The following is a 21,245-nucleotide window of genomic DNA, read 5'->3' as shown; positions in this document are numbered from 1 at the left end:
GAAGGGGAAGTGCAACGAGACCTGGGTGTCCTTGTGCACCAGTCGCTGAAGGTAAGCATGCAGGTGCAGCAGAAGGTTAAGAAGGCAAATGGTATGTTGGCCTTCGTAGCGAGAGGGTTTGAGTACAGGAACAAGGATGTCTTGCTGCAGTTGTACAGGGCCTTGGTGAGACCACACCTTGAGTATTGTGTGCAGTTTTGGTTGCCTTATCTGAGGAAGCATGTTCTTGCCATGGAAGGAGTGCAGCGAAGATTCACCAGGCTGATACCTGGGATGGCAGGAATGATGTATGAGGAGAGATTGGGTCGATTGGGCTTATACTCGCTGGAGTTTAGAAGAATGAGAGGGGATCTCATTGAAACTTTAAAAATTCTAACAGGACTGGACAGACTAGATGCAGGAAGGATGTTTCTGATGGCCGGGGAGTCCAGAACCAGGGGTCACAGTCTAAGGATAAGGGGTAAGCCATTTAGGACAGAAATGAGGAGGAATTTCTTCACCCAGAGAGTGGTGAACCTGTGGAATTCTCTACCACAGAAGGCAGTGGAGGCCAATTCATCTATATATATAAAGCGGCTCTTCTGTCTGTCTGTCTGTCTGTCCGCCTGGTCTCTATACGTTTGGAAGTTACAGAGCGTACCGACGCGTGCGTCGCCTCAAAAGAAAGCTTGCGATTCCGGACCGGTCATAGGCGTATTTATGTTTCTAACAGACAAAAATCCCGCCCGCGGTATCCCAAAAACGTTCAGCGTTCCGCTCATTAGCATCTCATTAGCGACCGTGTGACGTCGAGGTCTTCCTACAGTTGTGTGTCGAGTGACTCGACGATTGACCAATCCTACGCTTCGGTGACCTGACCGGTCGACCAATCGGTGCGTGTGTGGGCGGGCCTTATCCTTCTGAACCGAGGTGAGTGGCCGCCATCTTGATTTTCCACGATTTTTTCCCCCACACTTTCTGTGTGTTAGGGAACTAAGGTAAATATTTCAATTATGTGTTAGGCAATTAATTAACAATTTATTTGAGTTTTATATTGTGTTTAGCAACCCCCCCCCCTCCTCCTCACCCTCGCGCAGGGGGGACTCGGGGCCTGAAGCTGAAAAAATTTCTCTCTCTCTCTCTCTCTCTTTCTTCCCTCTCTCTCCATCTCTCCTTCTCCTCTTCCCTCTCTCTCCTTCTCCTCTTCCCTCTCTCCTCTTCCCTCTCTCTCCTTCTCCTCTTCCCTCTCTGTCTCTCTCTACTTCCCCCTCTCAGGTGTCGCGGACGGAGCACGGGTGCGCCGCCCGAAGTTTCCCGCTCGCTAACGGCCTTGCCGGCTCCCGCGGGCCGCTCGCACTGACCGCGCATGCGCCGCCCGCACTCACCGCGCATGCGCCGCCCACACTCACTGCGCATGCGCTGCTCGCCCGCCCGCAGCGGCCGTCCATCAGCCGCGCGATACGCGGGGGACCTCAGCAACGGCACCGGACCTCAGGCGCTAGGCAGGGGGAGGGGCCGGAGAGAGGGACAGAGGGGAGGGGAGGGGGGGAGGGGAGGGAGAGAGGGGAGGGGGGGAGGGAGAGAGGGGAGGGGGGAGGGAGAGAGGGGAGGGGGGAGGGGAGGGGGGGAGGGAGAGAGGGGAGGGGGAGGGAGAGGGGGGGAGGGAGAGAGGGGGGGAGGGAGAGAGGGGAGGGAGGGAGAGAGGGGAGGGGGGGAGGGAGAGAGGGGAGGGGAGGGAGAGAGGGGAGGGAGGGATAGGACAGGGAGAGGACATGACAGGGAGAGGGGGGACACACAGGGCCAGGGAGACCAAACGCCCCAAAATTGCCCTCGCGCCCCAAAATTGCCCTCGCAACGCGGGGCTCCCCAGCTAGTTAAATATATTCAAGGAGTTGGGTATATTTCTTAAGGCTAAAGGGATCAAGGGATATGGGGAGAAAGGAGGAACAGGGTACTGAATTTGGATGATCAGCCATGATCTCATTGAATGGCGGAGCAGGCTCGAGGGGCCGAATGGCCTACTCCTGCTCCTGTCTTCTATGTTTCTATGTTTCTAAAATAGGCTTTGCTGACTCAGCAAATCTCATTTGCTTTGCTGTTTTTTGGCTGAGTAAATAAAAGTGTTTTTTTGGCTGCATGCAGGTATTTAATTGAGTTAGTTCAGGCTTGCTGTCAGTCCTGGCCCTGGTCCCGCCCCTTCCTGCACCTCATTGGCTGACACCGCTGTCAATCGACACCACGGGGGGGAAGGGAGGGTGATTGACAGGTGACGATTGATAGAAGCGCCTGCCCGCGCTGTGATTGGTGCAGGGGAAGGCAAGTGGGCGTGTCCGGCCCCCGGGCCCACGTGGGGGAGACAACGGATGGCTGGAGCGCATGCGCAGCCCGCCTCGCACCGTTGGGAAGCTTTTCAAATATTTTTTTTTGCGGAACAAATTGAAAACACTCATTAATTCCCCCAACCTCCTCCCCTGTAAAGTGCGATTATTATTATTCTTGTTTTTCCTCATTTGTGTGGGGTGTCTATTTTTTACCTTGCGGTGGCGTGCGCCGATCCAACCGACCCCTTGGCGTTGCGTGCTGGCGTCAGCGCGTAATCGGAGGGGGGGTTTGATTGACGCGAGGCGCCCCCCAATCAGGAGCGCGGAAAACGCTGGGAGGACCGGGCGGGCTGACGGTCCTCCAACCAATGGCGGCGCGGGAGGGAGGGGGGCGGGACCTCGGTGGGCTGCAGGCCGCTTTCCTGCTTTCATTGTCTGCAGAGCTGTTAAAGGGAAGGGGAGGAGGGGGGTGGAAAAAACCCAGCTTGTGAGTGTTTATTCCTTTGCATTACCTTTATTGCAAGGCTATTCATCAACTGCATTGATTTAAAAATAAGTGAACCTTTTCTCTTTTCGACTTTTAGGGAGGGAAAAAGAGTGGCAGGGCTATAGTAATAGGGGATTCGATTGTAAGGGGAATAGATAGGGGTTTCTGTGGTCGCGACCGAGACTCCAGGATGGTATGTTGCCTCCCTGGTGCAAGGGTCAAGGATGTCTCGGCGCGGGTGCAGAACATTCTGGAGGGGGAGGGGGAACAGCCAGTTGTCGTGATACATGTTGGTACCAACGACGTAGCTAAAAAAAGGGAAGAGGTCCTACAAGTAGAATTTAGGGAGTTAGGAGCCAAGCTAAAAAGTAGGACCTCGAAGGTAGTAATCTCTGGATTACTACCAGTGCCACGTGCTAGTAAGAGTACAGAGAACAGGATAGTTAGGCTAAATACGTGGCTTGAGCAGTGGTGTAAGAGGGAGGGTTTTAAATTTTTGAGGCATTGGAACCAGTTTTGTGGTAGGTGTGACCTATACAAAAGGGACGGTCTACACCTGTGCAGAGATGGAACTGATGTTCTCGGGGTAATTTTTGATAAAGCAGTTCGGGAGCATTTAAACTAGTATGGCAGGGGGCTAGAAACCTATGTAGTGAAATAGAGGAAAGTGAAAGGCAGACAGAAATAAATGGTAAAAGGGTGAGGAACAAAAAACAAAGGGCCAAACTAATTCATAAAAAATGTGAGCATAAAAAAAGCCTGAGGGTTTTATACCTTAATGCGAGAAGCATCAGGAACAAGGTAGATGAATTAGCTGTGGAAATAGAGGTTAATAATTATGATCTAATTGGGATTACGGAAACATGGTTGCAGGGTGAGCAGGGCTGGGAGCTTAACATACAGGGGTATTCAGTATTTAGGAAGGATCGACAAAAAAGAAAGGGAGGAGGGGTAGCATTGCTAGTAAAAGAGGGGATAAATGCAATTGAAAAGAAGGATATTAACTCAGTTAATACAGAATCTATATGGGTGGAGCTAAGAAATAGCGAGGGGCGAAAAACATTAATAGGAGTGGTATATAGGCCTCCAAATAGTAAAATAGAGGTTAGGGAGGGCATCACGAGGGAAATTAGAGAAGCGTGCAATAAGAGCACAGCTGTCATCATAGGTGACTTTAACTTACATATAGATTGGACTAGCCTAATCAGTAAAAATAATGAGGAGGAGGAATTCCTTGAGTGTTTAAGGGATGGTTATCTGGATCAATATGTCGAGGAACCAACTCGGGAACAGGCTATATTGGACTGGGTACTGTGCAATGAGAAGGGACTAATCAGTAATCTTGTTGTACGGGGACCCTTGGGTCAGAGCGATCATAACATGATCGATTTCTCACTCGAAATGGAGAGCGAAGAAATTGACTCAGAGACTAAGGTCCTGAATTTAAACAAGGGGAATTATGATGCCATGAGACGGGAACTGAGTAGGTCTGATTGGACAACGTTCCTGGGAGGACTGGAGGTAGATAAACAATGGCAAACATTTAAAGATAGAATGACAAAATTGCAAAAATTGTTTATACCAATCTGGCATAAAAGGAAATCTAAAAAGGTGACTCAACCGTGGATAACAGGGGAAATTAGAGACAGCATAAAATCCAAAGATAGGGCGTATAAAATAGCCAAAAAAAGCGCCAGAGCGGAAGATTGGGAACAGTTTAAGATAGAGCAAAGGAGGGCAAAGGGCATGATCAAGAGGGGCAAAATAGCTTACGAAAACAAGCTGGCGGAAAATATAAAAACTAACTCCAAAAGCTTTTATAAATATATCAAAAGGAAAAGACTGGTGAAAACCAAAGTTGGTCCATTGCAGTCAGATACGGGGGAATATATAATGGGAAATAAGGAAATGGCAGATCAACTAAATGCATACTTTGGGTCAGTCTTTACGAAGGAAGACACAAAAAACCTCCCTGGGATATCGGGAAAAATAGGGACATTGGCAAAGGAGGAACTGACGCAAATCAATATCTCTAAGGATATGGTGTTAAGGAAGCTAAAGGGATTGAAGGTGGACAAATCCCCAGGGCCTGATAACATGCATCCTAGGGTACTGAAGGAGGTGGCCCTAGAGATAGCGGATGCACTAAGGATGATTTTTCAGAATTCATTAGACTCGGGAACAGTGCCGATGGATTGGAGGGTAGCTAACGTTACCCCACTATTCAAAAAGGGGGGTAGGGAAAAAGCAGGTAATTACAGACCTGTAAGCCTTACATCAGTTGTGGGCAAAATGCTGGAGTCCATCATTAAGGATGAAATAGCGGAGCACTTAGCAAATGGGGACAGGATAGGACAGAGTCAACATGGATTTACAAAGGGTAAATCGTGCTTGACTAATCTATTGGAATTTTTTGAGGGAGTAACTGGTAGAATAGATGGGGGAGAGCCAGTAGATGTGGTGTACCTGGACTTCCAAAAGGCCTTCGATAAGGTCCCACATAAAAGATTAGCATGGAAAATTGAGGCTCATGGGATAAAGGGAAAAGTTTTGGCGTGGATAGGGAACTGGCTGTCAGATAGAAAACAGAGAGTTGGAATAAACGGCTCATTTTCTGAATGGCAGGCAGTAACAAGTGGGGTACCACAGGGATCTGTCCTGGGCCCCCAGCTGTTCACAATTTACATTAATGACCTGGATCAGGGAGTCGGATGCAGCATTTCCAAATTTGCAGACGACACTAAACTAGGAGGGGGGGTGGGCTCAGAGGAAGAGACCAGGAAGCTCCAGAGCGATTTGGACAGACTGGGCGATTGGGCGGATAAATGGCAGATGCACTATAATGTGGACAAGTGCGAAGTTATCCACCTTGGGTGCAGGAACGGGAGGGCAAATTATTATTTAAATGGCAATAGATTGGGAGAGGGGGAAGTACAGAGAGACCTGGGTGTTCTTGTACACCAGTCACTGAAGGCGAGCATGCAGGTGCAACAGGCGGTCAAGAAGGCAAACGGTATGCTGGCCTTCATAGCAAAAGGGTTAGAATACAGGAACAGGGATACCTTGCTGCAGCTGTACAGGGCACTGGTGAGACCACACCTCGAGTACTGTGTACAGTTTTGGTCGCCTCATCTGAGGAAGGATGTTCTTGCCATGGAGGGGGTGCAGCGGCGATTCACCAGGCTGATACCAGGAATGGCGGGAATGACCTATGAGGAGAGACTATGTAGTTTAGGGATGTACACACTGGAGTTTAGAAGATTGAGAGGGGACCTCATAGAAGTGTATAAAATTCTGACAGGTCTAGACAGACTGGATGCAGAAGGAATGTTTCCCTTGGCGGGTGAGAACAGAACTAGAGGACATAATTTAAGGATAAGGGCTAAACCATTTAGGACAGAGATGAGGGGGAATTTCTTCACTCAGAGAGTGGTGAACCTGTGGAACTCATTGCCACAGAGGGCAGTGTACGCCAGCTCATTAAATATATTTAAGAGGGAATTAGATATATTTCTACGGGCAAAAGGGGTTAAGGGTTACGGAGAGAAGGCGGGGACGGGATACTGAATTAAAGGATCAGCCATGATCTCATCGAATGGCGGAGCAGGCACGAAGGGCCGAATGGCCTACTCCTGCTCCTATCTTCTATGTATCTATGTATCCAGAACAAAGACCCTTGGTGCTGTGAACATTTTGGTGGGCAGCCACTTTTAAAGGGACAAAGACCAGCATTCTTCCTCCTCTCTCTCTCTCTCTCTTGTGAGTATTTGTGGTGGATGAGGGGGAGGGGTGGTGAGTCAAAGGGGACTGCGGCCCCTTTTCAACAAAAACAATTGCTTGGCCATTTGAAGGGGAATGGGTGCCCCCCAGTTATTTAAAGGGGCAGTGCCTCTCTCTTTCTGTATTATGTAAGAGCAGGGAGGTTCTGCTTGAACTGTACAAAACACCAGTTAGGCCACCGGCTAGAATGCTGCGTGCAGTTCTGCTTGCCCCATTGCAGGAAAGATGTGACTGCTCGAGACGGGAGATTTACGAGGATGTTGCCAGGACTAGAGAATTTCAGCTACAAGGAAAGATTGAATACATAGAAACATAGAAGATAATCTACATCCTAGGGTACTTAAGGAAGTGGCCCTAGAAATAGTAGATGCATTTTGGTCATCTTCCAAAATTCGATAGACTCTGGAACAGTACCCATGGATTGGCGGGTAGCTAATGTTACCCCACTGTTCAAAAAAGGTGGTAGAGAGAAAACGGGGAATTATAGACCGGTAAGCCTGACATCGGTAGTGGGGAAAATGCTAGAGTAATAGCAGAGCACTTGGAAAACAGATTGGACAAAGTCAACATGGATTTACAAAAGGTAAATTGTGCTTGACTAATCTACTGGAATTTTTTGAGGATGTAACTGGTAAAATAGATAAGGGAGAACCAGTGGATGTGGTGTATTTGGACGTTCAAAAGGCTTTCGATAAGGTCCCGCATAAGAGATTAGCATGTAAAGTTAAGGCACATGGGATTGGGGGCAAGGTATTGACTTGGATAGAGAACTGGTTGGCAGACAAAGCAAAGAGTTGGACTAAACGGCTCTTTTTCCGAGTGGCAGGCAGTGACTAGTGGGGTACCACAGGGATCGGTCCTTGGACCCCAGCTATTCACAATATATATTAATGATCTAGACGAGGGAACTAGATGTAATATCTCCAAATTTGCAGACGACACAAAGCTGGGTGGGCGTGTGTGCTGTGAGGAGGATGCTGAGAAACTCCAGTATGATTTGGACAGGTTGGGTGATTGGGCAGAAGCATGGCAGGTGCAATATAACGTGGATAAATGCGAGGTTATCCACTTTGGTGTCAAAAACAGGAAGGTGTTGCGGCTGCCGCGGAACACGAATGGAGGCCGAACCGATCTGAGGAACACATGGCTTTTATTACATTCTCTTGAGAGATGGCTGCCCCAGCTCCTCTCTCTGCTAAACCCGAAAACAGACTGAGGGCGACGCCCGCTCCTTTGTCATGCCTTAAAGGCAGCATGCTTCTTAAAGGCAAGGTGCCCGATTTATTGTCCATGGACGGAAAAGTGGATTGCGCCCATTTAGGTGGCGATCCGCCACACAGCTTCCCCCAGAATCCGCTTAGGAGGTGTGGACGAGACTGTGCGGCGGTCTGATGGGCCGGCCGGAGCGGCTCTTGTAGGACGCCGGTGGACGTGGAACGGCCGGGCGTGGAGCAGCCGGGTGTACTGGCTTGAGGGCAAGTCGGCCGCGTGGCGGTGGACGAGCTACTGGGACCTGCTCACTGGGCTCCGAGTGTGCTGGCTTGAGTCGGTCAACCGACACTTTTTCAGTCCTGTCGCCCACTTGTCGGTCGAAAAATTTGTTCCCAGCCTGTAGCACTTTGTAGGGCCCGTCGTACGGGGGTTGAAGGGGTCCGCGGTGGGCATCGTGCCGGACGAAAATGAACCGTGCCTGGTGCAGGCTTAGCGGGACGTGTGAGGTGGATTCGCCGTGCCGGGCAATGGGCACCGGGGCGAACTGTAGCGCCGGTGAGGCGAAGTCGTGGCGTTGCTGGTCGGCTGACCAGGGTGTCATGGCGGTGGGCAGGAACTCGCCGGGTACGCGCAGCGGCTGGCCGTACACGAGCTCTGCTGCCGATGCGTGGAGGTCTTCTTTAACCACGGAGCGCAGGCCGAGGAGGACCCACGGGAGTCGGTCGGTCCAGGCGCCGTCCTGGAGGCTGGCTCAAAGAGATGCCTTCAAGGATCTGTGGAACCGCTCACACAGTCCGTTGGCTTGGGGGTGGTACGCTGTGGTGCGGTGAATGGTCACCCCGAGATTGCGTGCGATGGCGGTCCAGAGTTCAGAGGTAAATTGCGGACCTCTGTCCGACGTCATGTCGGAGGGGACGCCGAACCGTGCGACCCAGGTGCTGACGAAGGCTCTGGCGATGTCGGCGGTGGTGGTAGAGGTCAGTGGAATTGCCTCGGGCCAGCGCGTGGTGCGGTCGACGATCGCCAGCAAGTGCGTGTGGCCTTGCGACGGCGGCAGGGGCCCGACGATGTCCACGTGGATGTGGTCGAATCTACGTGAAGGGACGGTGAACTCCTCGAGGGGTGCTTTCGTGTGTTGCTGCACCTTGGCCCGTTGGCAGGCTAGGCAGGAGTTGGCCCAAGTACGCACATCCTTGCGAAGGCCGCGCCAGACAAAGCGGTTGGCTACCAATTTGATGGATGCGCGGGCGCCGGGGTGGGAGAGGTTGTGGAGAATCTCGAATACCCGGCGGCGCCAGGACGCTGGGACGACGGGCCGAGGTTGAGATAGGGATATGTCGCACTTGACCGTGACTGCGGTCGGGCCGCAGGCGACGTCGGCCAGGCGTAGCCCTGGTAGGTTGGTAGGTGCGGAGAGCAGATCAGGGTCCGTGAGCTGGTCTGCTGCGAGTTGAGCGTAGTCGACTGCCAGGTGTGCGGCGTGGATGGCGGGGCGGGAGAGGCAGTCGGCCACCACGTTGTCGCGGCCGGAGACGTGTTGGATGTCCGTGGTGAACTTGGACACTGCCGCGAGCTGGCGCTGCTGCCTGGCGGACCAGGGGTCGGTTGTCTTTGCCATTGCGAATGTCAGGGGTTTGTGGTCGACAAACACAGTGAAGGGGTGGCCCTCCAGCAAAAACCGAAAATGGCGGACCGCCAGGTACAGCGCGAGGAGCTCGCGGTCGAAGGTGCTGTACTTGACCTCCGGGGGGCGTAGTTGGCGGCTGAAGAAGGCAAGTGGTTGCCAGGCGCCGTCGACCCACTGCTCGTACACGGCGCCGACCGCGTGGTCGGAGGCATCCGTGGTGAGCGCTACTCTGGCATTGGGCCGTGGGTGCGCGAGCAGGGTGGCGTCGGCGAGCGCGGTCTTGGTGGAGTTGAAGGCGGCTGATACGTCTGCCGTCCATTCGACCGCCATCTTGCCGCTCCTGCCCCGGAGGGCTTCATACAGGGGCCTCATGAGGGACGCCGCTTTGGGGATGAAGCGGTTGTAGAAATTCACCATCCCGAGGAACTCCTAGAGTCCTTTGATGGTGGTGGGGCGGGGAAATTGCTGGACGGCCTGCACCTTGGTGGGCAGGGGAATGGCCCCAGCATGGGTGATGTGGTGGCCGAGGAAGTCGATCTTGTCCAGGCCGAACTGGCACTTGGCTGGGCTGAGGATGAGCCCGTGGTCGCTGAGGCGCCCGAACAGGATGCGAAGGTGTTCGAGGTGTTCCTGCTTGGAGGAACTGGCTACCAGGATGTCGTCCAGGTAGACGAACAGGAACTTCAGGTCCCGAAGGACCGAGTCCATGAGCCGTTGGAATGCCTGGGCCGCATTTTTGAGGCCGAAGGGCATCCGCAGGAACTCGAAAAGCCCGAAGGGGGTGATTATGGCTGTCTTGGGGACGTCCGCGGGGTGGACGGGGACTTGGTGGTAGCCGCGCACCAGGTCGACTTTGGAAAAGACTGAGCGGCCGGCCAGTCTAGCCGAGAAGTCCTGAATGTGCGGCACGGGGCACCGATCAGGGGTGGTGGCATCGTTGAGGCGGCGGTAATCCCCGCAGGGGCGCCAACCCCCGCCTGGTTTGGGGGCGATGTGGAGTGGGGAGGCCCAGGGACTGTTGGAGCGGCGGATGATGCCGAGCTGTTCCATAGTGGCAAACTCGGTCCGCGCGATCTCCAGTTTGGCCGGGTCCGGCCTGCGGGCGTGGGCGTACACTGGGGGGCCTGCGGTGGGGATGAAGTGTTCCACCCCGTGTTTGGCGACCTCCGCGGAGAAGGTCGGGTTGGTGAGGGCCGGGAATTCGGCCAGGAGTGCCGAGTAGTCATCCGTGGCCCGGGCGTGGCACTGTGACGCCATGTCGGCGGGTTGACGGGGGGCCATGGCGCCCAGGATGGGGGACATGGTGTTCATGTCCACGAGGCAGTGTCGAGGGATGTCTACCAGTAGGCCGTGGGCGCACAGGAAGTCTGCGCCGATGAGAGGGGAGAGTACCTTGGCAGTGATGAACTCCCATCGGTAGCGGCGACCAGCGAGGTCGAGGGTGACTGTGCGGGTGCCGTACGTCCGGATGTCCGAGCCGTTAGCGGCAGCCAGCGCCTGTCCTCGTTCGCCCTTTTGGATGTCGAGGGCAGAGGCCGGGATGATGCTGTGCTGAGCTCCAGTGTCGCACAGGAACCGACGGCCGGTTTTGTCATCCGTGACGTACAGCAGGGAGCCCGCGTGGCCCACGGCCATTGCGGGGGCTGGTACGGGGGCGGACTTGAAGGAGCAGGGAGGTGTGCACCGTTGTGCCCTGGCGCCGAACCGTGCGTGGTAGTAACAGTAGCCCGGGTTTGTGGGGCGCGAAGGCCCCGTGGGCCCCGTGGCTGGGCCTGGTGGCCGGTGAGGGGCGCGCCCAGGCTGTGGCTGCCAGGTCCGGAGCGACGTCACGGCTGGAGTGAGCGGACAGCAGCTTGTCGGCCTCGTCGGCCAGGGCTTCTAGGTCCGTGAGGCCGGACGCCACAATCGCTGGGCGGATGCTGGGAGGTAGCTGGCGGATGAACAGCGTGCGGAAGAGGGACCCGGGTGGGCTCTCGTCGGTGAGTGAGAGCATGTGGGAGAGGAGGTCTGATGGTGAGGCGTCACCGAGGCCTGGAAGGTCGAGGAGGCGGCAGTTTCGCTGGTATGTCAAGGTCGTAAATTTTTTAAGGAGGGCGGCCTTAAGATGTGCATACTTGCCCTCCTCTGGTGGGTTCTGCAGCGCTATCCAGACCTTCGTGACTGTGGAGCTACCGAGTGATGCGACGAGGTAGTCATACTTCGTCCCATCTGTGGTGATGTGTCGCAGCCGGAATCGGGACTCAGCTTGGAGGAACCAGGCTTCGGGCTGGTTTTCCCAAAACTCCGGCAGTTTCACGGAAACTGCGTTCGTGTCCGCCATTGCAGTGCTCAGAATACGTTCTGAGCGACGGGGTCACCAATGTTGCGGCTGCCGCGGAACACGAATGGAGGCCGAACCGATCTGAGGAACACATGGCTTTTATTACATTCTCTTGAGAGATGGCTGCCCCAGCTCCTCTCTCTGCTAAACCCGAAAACAGACTGAGGGTGACGCCCGCTCCTTTGTCATGCCTTAAAGGCAGCATGCTTCTTGAAGGCAAGGTGCCCGATTTATTGTCCACGGACGGAAAAGTGGATTGCGCCCGTTTAGGTGGCGATCCGCCACAAAGGCAGATTATTATCTTAATGTAGGAAAACATCCCAAGGCGCTGCACAGGAGTATTGTAAGACATTGAAAAATGTGACCCCGAGCCACAGAAGGAGAAATTCGGGCAGATGGTCAAAAGCTTGGTCACAGAGGTGGGTTTTGATCAGCCATGATCTCATTGAATGGCGGAGCAGGCTCGAGGGGCCGAATGGCCAACTCCTGCTCCTATTTTCTGTGCAAGAGAGGCAGAGAGGTTCAGAGAGGGAATTCCAGAGCTTAGGGCCGAGGCAACAGAAGACACGGCCACTGATGGTGCAGCGATTATAATCAGGGATGCTCAAGAGGGCAGAATTGGAGGAACGCAGGTGTCTCGGGGTGGGGGGAGGAGGTTGTTTTCTTTGGAACCGAGGAGGCTGAGGGGAGACCTGATTGAGGTGTATAAAATTCTGAGGGGCCGAGATAGGAAGGACCTATTTCCCTTGGCAGAGGGGTCCACAACCAGGGGGCGTAGATTTAAAGAAATTGGTCGGAGGTTTAGAGGGGAGTTGAGGAGAAATGTTTTCACCCAGTGGGTGGTGGGGGTCTGGAACTCACTGCCTGACAGGGTGGTAGAGGCAGAAACTCTCATCACATTTTAAAAAGTACTTGGATATGCACTTGAAGTGCCGTAACCTACAAGGCTACGGACCAAGTGCTGGAAAGTGGGATTAGTGTGGATAGCACTTAATCGGCCGGCACGGACAAGATGGGGTGAATGGCCTCCTTCTGTGCCATAATTTTTCTGTGATTCTATCGCGGGGGGCGGGTGGTTGTGAGTCTGAAGGGAATAACTAAGATAGGGAGGGGCGAGGCCATGGAGGGATTTGAAAACAAGGATGAGAATTTTGAAATCGAAGCATTGCTTAACCGGGTGCCAATGTAGGTCAGCGAGCACAGGGGTGATGGGTGAACGGGACTTGGTGTTGAGTTACGACACGGGTAGTTTTGGATCACCTCAAGTTTACATAGGGTAGAATGTGGGAGGCCAGCCAGGAGTGCGTTGGAATAGTCGAGTCTTGAGGTAACAAAGGCCCGGGTGAGGGTTTCAGCAGCGGATGAGCTGAGGCAGGGGTGGAGACGGGCGATGTTACCGAGGTGGAAATAGGCGGTCTTTGTTATGCTGCGGATATGTGTTCGGAAGCTCATTTCAGGGTCAAATATGACACCGAGGTTGTGAACAGTGTGGTTCAGCCTCAGAGAGATGTTGGGGAGAGGGATGGAGCCAGTCGGTCTTCCCGATATTTAATTGGAGAAAATTTCTGCTCATCCAGAACTGGATGTTGGACAAGCAGTCTGAGAATTTAGACGCTGTGGCGGGGTCGAGAGAAGTGGTGGTGAGGTAGAGCTGGGTGTCATCAGAGTACATGTGGAAACTGAGGCTGTGTTTTCAGATGATGTCACCAAGGGGCAGCATTTAGATGAGAAATAGGAGGGGCCCAAGGATAGATCCTTGGGGGACACCAGAGGTAACGATGCGGGATTGGGAAGAGAAACCGTTGCAGGTGATTCTGTGGCTACGATTAGATAGATAAGAATGGAACCAGGCGAGTGCAGTCCCACCCAGCTGGACGACGGTGGAGAGGCGTTGGGAGAAGGATGGAGTGGTCAACCGTGTCAAAGGCTGCAGACAAGTCAGGAAGGACGAGGAGGGATAGTTTACCTTTGTCACAGTCACAAAGGATGTCATTTGATGAGACTTGATTTGACTTCAGGGCCAAGTCAGTGAGGTGGATTGGGCTGTTTCTGGCCCGCTGGTTATTGTGGGCACGGCTGGACACCAGTGGGACCGGCACTACCCTGTTTGTTCTTTGAGGCAAAATAAGCCCAAAAAAATTCCTGCTTCCCCCCCTTATCCTTTCTACACTCCTTTTACAGGGTTTTAGAAGTGGAGCATTTACAGACAGGAAGCTCAAACCAAACATCACGTCAACATAAGAACATAAGAAATAGGAGCAGGAGTAGGCCAATCGGCCCCTCGAGCCTGCTCCGCCATTCAATAAGATCATGGCTGATCTGATCCTAACCACCAATCCACTATCACAGAACCATCTCCTGAATCTAACAGAATTAGACACACGAAATAGGAGCAGGATCAGGCTACACGGCCCCTGGGCCCGCTCCGCTACCCACAGGGCATGACCGATCCGAACCTAGGTTCATGTCCAAATTCCTGTCCGCTCCCCATAACCCTTAATTCCCTTTACTTCTAGGAAACTGTCTATTTCTGTTTTAAATTTATGTAATGATGTAGCTTCTACAGCTTTTTGGGGCAGCATATTCCATGGACCTACCACCCTCTGAGTGAAGTAGTTCCTCCTCATCTCAGTTTTGAAAGAGCAGCCCCTTATTCTAAGACTATGCCCCCTAGTTCTAGTTTCACCCATCATCGGGAACATCTTCCCCGCATCCACCCGATCCAACCCCTTCACAATCTTATATGTTTCAATAAGATCGCCTCTCATTCTTCTGAACTCCAATGAGTAGAGTCCCAATCTACTCAACCTCTCCTCATATGTCCATCCCCTCATCCCCGGGATTAACCGAGTGAACCTTCTTTGTACTGACTCGAGAGCAAGTATGTCCTTTCTTAAGTATGGACACCAAAACTGTACGCAGTATTCCAGGTGCGGTCTCACCAATACCTTGTACAACTGAAGCAATACCTCCCTATTTTTATATTCTATCCCCCTAGCAATGAAAGCCAACATTCCATTGGCCTTCTTAATCACTTGCTGCACCTGCATACTAACCTTTTGAGTTTCGTGCACCAGGACCCCCAGATCCCTTTGTACTTCAGTACTTTCCAGCTTCTTGCCATTAAGATAATAACTTGCTCTACGATTTTTCCTGCCAAAGTGCATAACCTCACACTTTCCAGTATTGTATTCCATCTGCCAAATCTCTGCCCACTTACTTAGCCTGTCTATGTCCCCTTGCAGGTTTTTTATGTCCTCCTCACTCACTACTTTCCCTCCCATCTTAGTATCATCTGCAAACTTTGATATGTTACACTCGGTCCCCTCCTCCAAATCGTTAATATAGATTGTAAAGAGTTGGGGACCCAGCACTGACCCCTGCGGAACACCACTAGTTACTGATTGCCAGTCTGAGAATGAACCATTTATCCCAACTCTCTGTCTTCTGTTAGATAGCCAATCCTCTATCCATGCCAGAATATTACCCCCAATCCCGTGATTTTTTATCTTAAGCAATAATCTTTTGTGTGGCACCTTGTCAAATGCCTTTTGGAAGTCTAAATACACTACGTCCACTGGTTCCCCTTTATCCACCCTATACGTTACTTCCTCAAAGAACTCCAGCAAATTTGTCAAACATGACTTCCCCTTCATAAAACCATGCTGACTTTGTCCTATTAAATTATGATTATCCAAATGTCCTGTTACTGTCTCCTTAATAATGGACTCCAAAATTTTACCTACCACAGATGTTAGGCTAACCGGTCTATAGTTTCCAGCCTTCTGTCTACTGCCCTTTTTAAATAAGGGTGTTACATTAGCAGTTTTCCAGTCTGCCGGGAGCTTTGCCGAGTCCAGGGAGTTTTGGAAAATTATTACTAATGCATCCACAATCCCTACCGCCACTTCCCTCAAGACCCTAGGATGTAAGCCATCAGGTCCAGGTGATTTATCCGCCTTGAGTCCCATTATTTTACCGAGTACCACTTCCTTAGTGATTTTGATCGTGTTTAGCTCCTCCCCCCCTTCAGCCCCCTGTTTGTCCAGTGTTGGGATATTCTTAGTGTCTTCTACTGTAAAGACTGATGTAAAATATTCATTCAGTGTTTTTGCCATCTCCATATTTCCCACCATTAATTTCCTGGTCTCATCCTCTAAGGGACCAACATTTACTTTAGCCACCCTTTTTCTTTTTATATAACTATAAAAACTCTTACTATCTGTTTTTATAATTTTTGCTAATTTACTTTCATAATCTATCTTCCCTTTCTTAATCAATCTTTTTGTTACTTTTTGCTGTCTTTTAAAGTTTTCCCAATCCTCTATCCTCCCACTAGATCTGACAGAGTCGCTCGATTCATCAGGACCTGATTCAGTCGCTCCTCCAATCTGCTGGCACACCCGTGAGTTCACACTGATGAGAGACCTTTTAAATGTTCTGAAAGAGCTTCAAAATCTACAAATACCTGAAGCGGGGAGAAACCCCGGCCCCGTGTGTGGGAAGGGATTCACTCAGCCATCCGCTCCAATGATACACCAGCAAGTTCACACTAGGGAGGGACCTTTAATCCGCTCCGTGTGTGGGCAGGGATTAATTGCACCCTCCGTGCTGCTGAGACACCAGCTTGTCCACACCGATGAGAGACCGTTGACCTGCTCCGTGTTTTTGAAGCGATTCTCTCATTCTGCCACCCTCCTGAGACACCAGCTTGTTCACATTAAATGTTCTGACTGTGGGAAGAGATTTAAAAGGTCCCAGGATCTGAAGAGACACCACCTGGAGAGAGCAGGAGAGATTCTGTTCACCTGCTCCATGTGTGGGAAGAGATTCACTCGGTCCTCGAATCTGCTGGCACACCAGCGAGTTCACACTGGGGAGAGGCCGGTGAAACATTCCGACTGTGGGAAAAGCTTTAAAAGGTCCCAGGAGCTGAAGGGACACCAGCTGGAGAGAGCAGGAAAGAGGCCATTCACCTGCTCCGTGTGTAGGAAGGGATTCTCTCATTTATCCCACCTACTGAGACACCAGCGAGTTCACACTGATGAGAGACCATTTAAATGTTCTGACTGTGGGAAGAGCTTTAAAACCTCTGGGGATCTGAAGGTACACCAGCGAGTTCATACTGATGAGAGACCATTTACATGTTCTGTCTGTGGGAAGAGCTTTAAAAGCTCCACGGAACTGAAGGTATACCAGCAAGTTCACACTGATGAGAGACTATTTACATGTTCTGTCTGTGGGAAGAGCTTTAAAAGGTCCGGGGTGCTGAAGATACACCAGCGAGTTCACACTGGGGAGAGGGAATTCACCTGCTCCGTGTGTGGGAAGGGATTCACTCAGTCCTCGCATCTGCTCGAACACCAGCGAGTTCACACTGGGGAGAGGCCGTTCACCTGTTCCGTGTGTGGGAAGGGATTCACTCATTTATCCCACCTACTGAGACACCAGCGAGTTCACACTGATGAGAGACCATTTAAATGTTCTGACTGTGGGAAGAGCTTTAAAACCTCTGGGGATCTGAACGTACACCAGCGAGTTCATACTGATGAGAGACCATTTACATGTTCTGTCTGTGGGAAGAGCTTTAAAAGCTCCACGGAACTGAAGGTACACCAGCGAGTTCACACTGATGAGAGACCATTTAAATGTTCTGACTGTGGGAAGAGCTTTACAAGCTCCGCGGAACTGAAGGTACACCAGCGAGTTCACACTGATGAGAGACTATTTACATGTTCTGTCTGTGGGAAGAGCTTTAAAAGTTCCGGGGTGCTGAAGATACACCAGCGAGTTCACACTGGGGAGAGGGCATTCACCTGCTCCGTGTGTGGGAAGGGATTCACTCAGTCCTCGCATCTGCTCGAACACCAGCGAGTTCACACTGGGGAGAGGCCGTTCACCTGTTCCGTGTGTGGGAAGGGATTCACACAGTCCTCGACTCTGCTCGAACACCAGCGAGTTCACACTGATGAGAGACCATTTAAATGTTCTGACTGTGGGAAGAGCTTTAAAAGCTCTGGGAATCTGCTGATACACCAGCGAGTTCACACTGGGGAGAGACCGTTCACCTGCTCCGTGTGTGGGAAGGGATTCACTCAGTTCTCCAACCTGCTGAGACACCAGCGAGTTCACACTGTTCTAGTCATAGTCATAGAGTCATAATGGCAGAGAAGGAGGCCATTCGGCCCATCGAGTCTGTGCCAGCTCTCTGTAGAGCAATCCAGTCAGTCCCACTCCCCCGCTCTATCCCCGTAGCCCTGCAAATCTATTTCCCTCAAGTGCCTATCCAGTCTCCCCTTGAAAACATTGAGTATGTCCGCTTCCACCACTTCCGTCGGCAGTGAGTTCCAGGTCCTCATCACTCACTGCGTAAAAAAGTTTTTCTTCACATCCCCCTTGTATCTGTTGCCCAAAACCTTAAATCTGTGTCTCCTAGTCCTTGTGCCATCAATTAGTGGGAACAGCCTTTCCCCGTCTAGCCTTTCCAAACCCGTCATAATCTTGTACACCTCTATCAAATCACCCCGCAACCTCCTTTGCTCTAATGAAAACAAATCCAGCTTCTCCAACCTGTCCTTGTAGCTAAGATCCCCCATCCCCGGAACCATTCTGGTAAATCTCCTCTGCACCCTCTCAAGAGCCTTCACATCCTTCCTAAAGTGTGGTGGACCAGAACTGGATGCAATACTCCAGTTGTGGCCTAACCAGTGCTTTATAAAGGTTCAGCATAGCTTCTCTACTTTTGTACTCAATACCTTTATTTATGAAGCCCAAGATCCCATATGCTTTGCTAATCACTCAATATGTCCCTCCACCTTCAGGGATCTTAACTCCCAGGTCCCTCTGTCCCTGCACACTCTTTAAAACTGTGCCATTAAGTGTATATTGCCTCTCCCTGTTCCTTCTGCCAAAATGCATCACCTCACACTTCTCTGTATTAAATTCCATCTGCCACTTGTCTGCCCATTCTGCTAGCCTTTCTATGTCCTGTTGCAGCCGATTGGTATCATCCTCACTGTTTGCCACACCCCCAAGTTTGGTGTCATCGGCAAATTTAGAAGTTCTACTCTGTATTCCAATATCCAGGTCATTTATATATATATCAAAAAAAGCAGTGGCCCCAGCACTGACCCTTGGGGAACACCACTGTCTACCATCCTCCAGTCTGAAAAACAGCCATTTACCACAACTCGCTGTTTTCTGCCCTTAAACCAATATCTTATCCAAGCTGCCACTGACCCACCTATTCCATGAGCCTCAATTTTGTTAACCAGCCTTCTATGTGGTACTTTGTCAAACGCCTTCCTAAAATCCATGTAAACAACATCCCTTCATCAATCCTCTCTGTTACTTCATCAAAAAATTCAATTAGATTAGTCAAACACGATCTGCCTTTTACAAATCCGTGTTGGCTCTCCTTAATTAGCTTAAACCTCTCCAAGTGCCTGTTAATTTTTTGCTTGATTATTGTTTCTAAAAGTTTACCCACCACTGATGTTAAACTGTCCGGCCTGTAGTTTCTAGGATTGTCCTTATACCCTTTCTTGTACAATGGTGTCACATTTGCCACTTTCCAATCCACAGGCACCTCCCCCGCATCTAGGGAAGACTGAAAAATTATGGCAAGCCCTTCCGCTATCTCCTCCCCCAATTCCCTTAGCAACCTGGGATGCAAGCCATCTGGACCAGGTGACTTACCCACTCTGAGCATACCCAGTCTTTCTAGGACACCGTCTATCAATGTTCACCCCTTCCATTGCTTCTACCTTTTCCACTTCTACCGATATTTTGTCAGCATCCACCTCCTTAGTAAACACCGATACAAAGTACTCATTGAGCATTCTGACCTTGCCTTGCGCCTCTAAGCATATATCACCTTCTTTGTCCCTAATAGGCCTCACCCCACCTCTCACTACCCGCTTACTGTTGACATGCCGGTAGAAGGTTTTTGGGTTCCCTTTTATGTTAACCGCCATTCTACTCTCATTCGCTCTTTGCCAATCTTATTTTCATCTTCACTTCCTCTCTCAACTTATTGTATTTGGTCTGGTTCTCCCTTGAAGAATTCACCTGACATTCATCATTTTTTGTTTCATCTTCTCAATCATCCTCGTCATCCAAGGAGCCCTTGCTTTGGTTCCCTTACCCTTCCCTCTTGTTGGAATGTACCTAGCCTGTACTTGGAACATCTCCTCCTTAAAGATCACCCCAGGGAAAGGGTAGGGCCCATTAGGGACCAAAGTGGCAATCTGTGTGTAGAGCCAGATGATGTAGGCGGGGTTTTAAATGAATTTTTTGCATCTGTGTTCACTATGGAGAAAGACGATGCAGACATAGAAATCGGGCAAGGGGGCTGTGACATACTTGAACATATTAGCATCGAGAGGGAGGAGGTGCTAGCGGTTTTAGCAGGCCAAAAAGTGGATAAATCCCCAGGCCCAGACGAGATGTATCCCAGGCTGCTGTGGGAGGCAAAGGAGGAGATTGCAGGGGCTCTGACACAAATTTTCAGAACCTCTCTGGCCACAGGGGATGTACCAGAGGACTGGAGAACAGCTAACGTAGTACCATTATTCAAGAAGGGTAGCAGGGATAAACCAGGGAATTACAGGCCAGTGAGCCTAACATCTGTGGTAGGGAAATTATTGGAAAAAATTCTGAGGGACAAAATTAGTCTCCACTTGGAGAGGCAAGGATTAATCGGGGATAGTCAGCATGGCTTTGTCAAGGGTAAATCATGTCTGACAAATCTGATTGAATTTTTCGAGGGGGTGACTAGGGGGGTGGATGAGGGAAATGCTGTGGATGTGGTTTACATGGACTTCAGTAAAGCTTTTGACAAAGTCCCGCATAGGAGACTGGTCAAGAAGGTAAGAGCCCATGGGATCCAGGGTGCCTTGGCGCGTTGGATCATAAACTGGCTGAGTGGCAGGAGGCAGAGGGTGATGGTCGAAGGTTGCTTTTGTGACTGGAAGCCTGTGTCCAGTGGGGTACCTCAGGGATCAGTGCTGGGTCCCTTGTTGTTTGTGATCTACATAAATGATTTGGATGAGAATGTAAAAGGTATGATCAGTAAGTTCGCAGATGACACGAAAATTGGTGGGGTGGTAAATTGTGAGGAGGAAAGCCTCAGGCTACAGGACGATATAGATGGGTTGGTCAGATGGGCGGAAAAGTGGCAAATGGAATTTAACCCTGAAAAGTGCGAGGTGATGCATTTTGGACGGACAAATAAGGCAAGGGAATACACAATGAGTGGTAGGACCCTAGGAAGTACAGAGGGTCAGAGGGACCTTGGTGTACATGTACATAGATCCCTGAAGGCAGCGGAACAGGTAGATAAGGTGGTTAAAAAGGCATATGGGATACTTGCCTTCATTAGCCGAGGCATAGAATATAAGAGCAGGGAGGTTATGATGGAGCTGTACAAAACGCTGGTGAGGCCACAGCTGGAGTACTGTGTGCAGTTCTGGTCGCCTCACTATAGGAAGGATGTGATTGCTTTGGAGAGGGTGCAGA

General features: G+C 51.1%; 1 pseudogene; it reads left to right on the top strand.

Moving 5' to 3' along the window:
- Positions 1-18,166, top strand: part of LOC147084124 (uncharacterized) — a 364,363-nt pseudogene extending 346,197 nt beyond the window's left edge.
- The last annotated feature ends 3,079 nt before the right edge of the window (positions 18,167-21,245 follow it).

The sequence above is a fragment of the Somniosus microcephalus genome, unplaced genomic scaffold (genome assembly GCF_052327205.1).
Source record: "Somniosus microcephalus isolate GS21.2 unplaced genomic scaffold, FLI_Smic_1.0 scaffold1, whole genome shotgun sequence".
Classification (NCBI taxonomy): domain Eukaryota; kingdom Metazoa; phylum Chordata; class Chondrichthyes; order Squaliformes; family Somniosidae; genus Somniosus; species Somniosus microcephalus.
The sequence above is the reverse complement of the archived record's forward strand: the minus strand, read 5'-3'. Positions and strand labels throughout refer to the sequence as shown.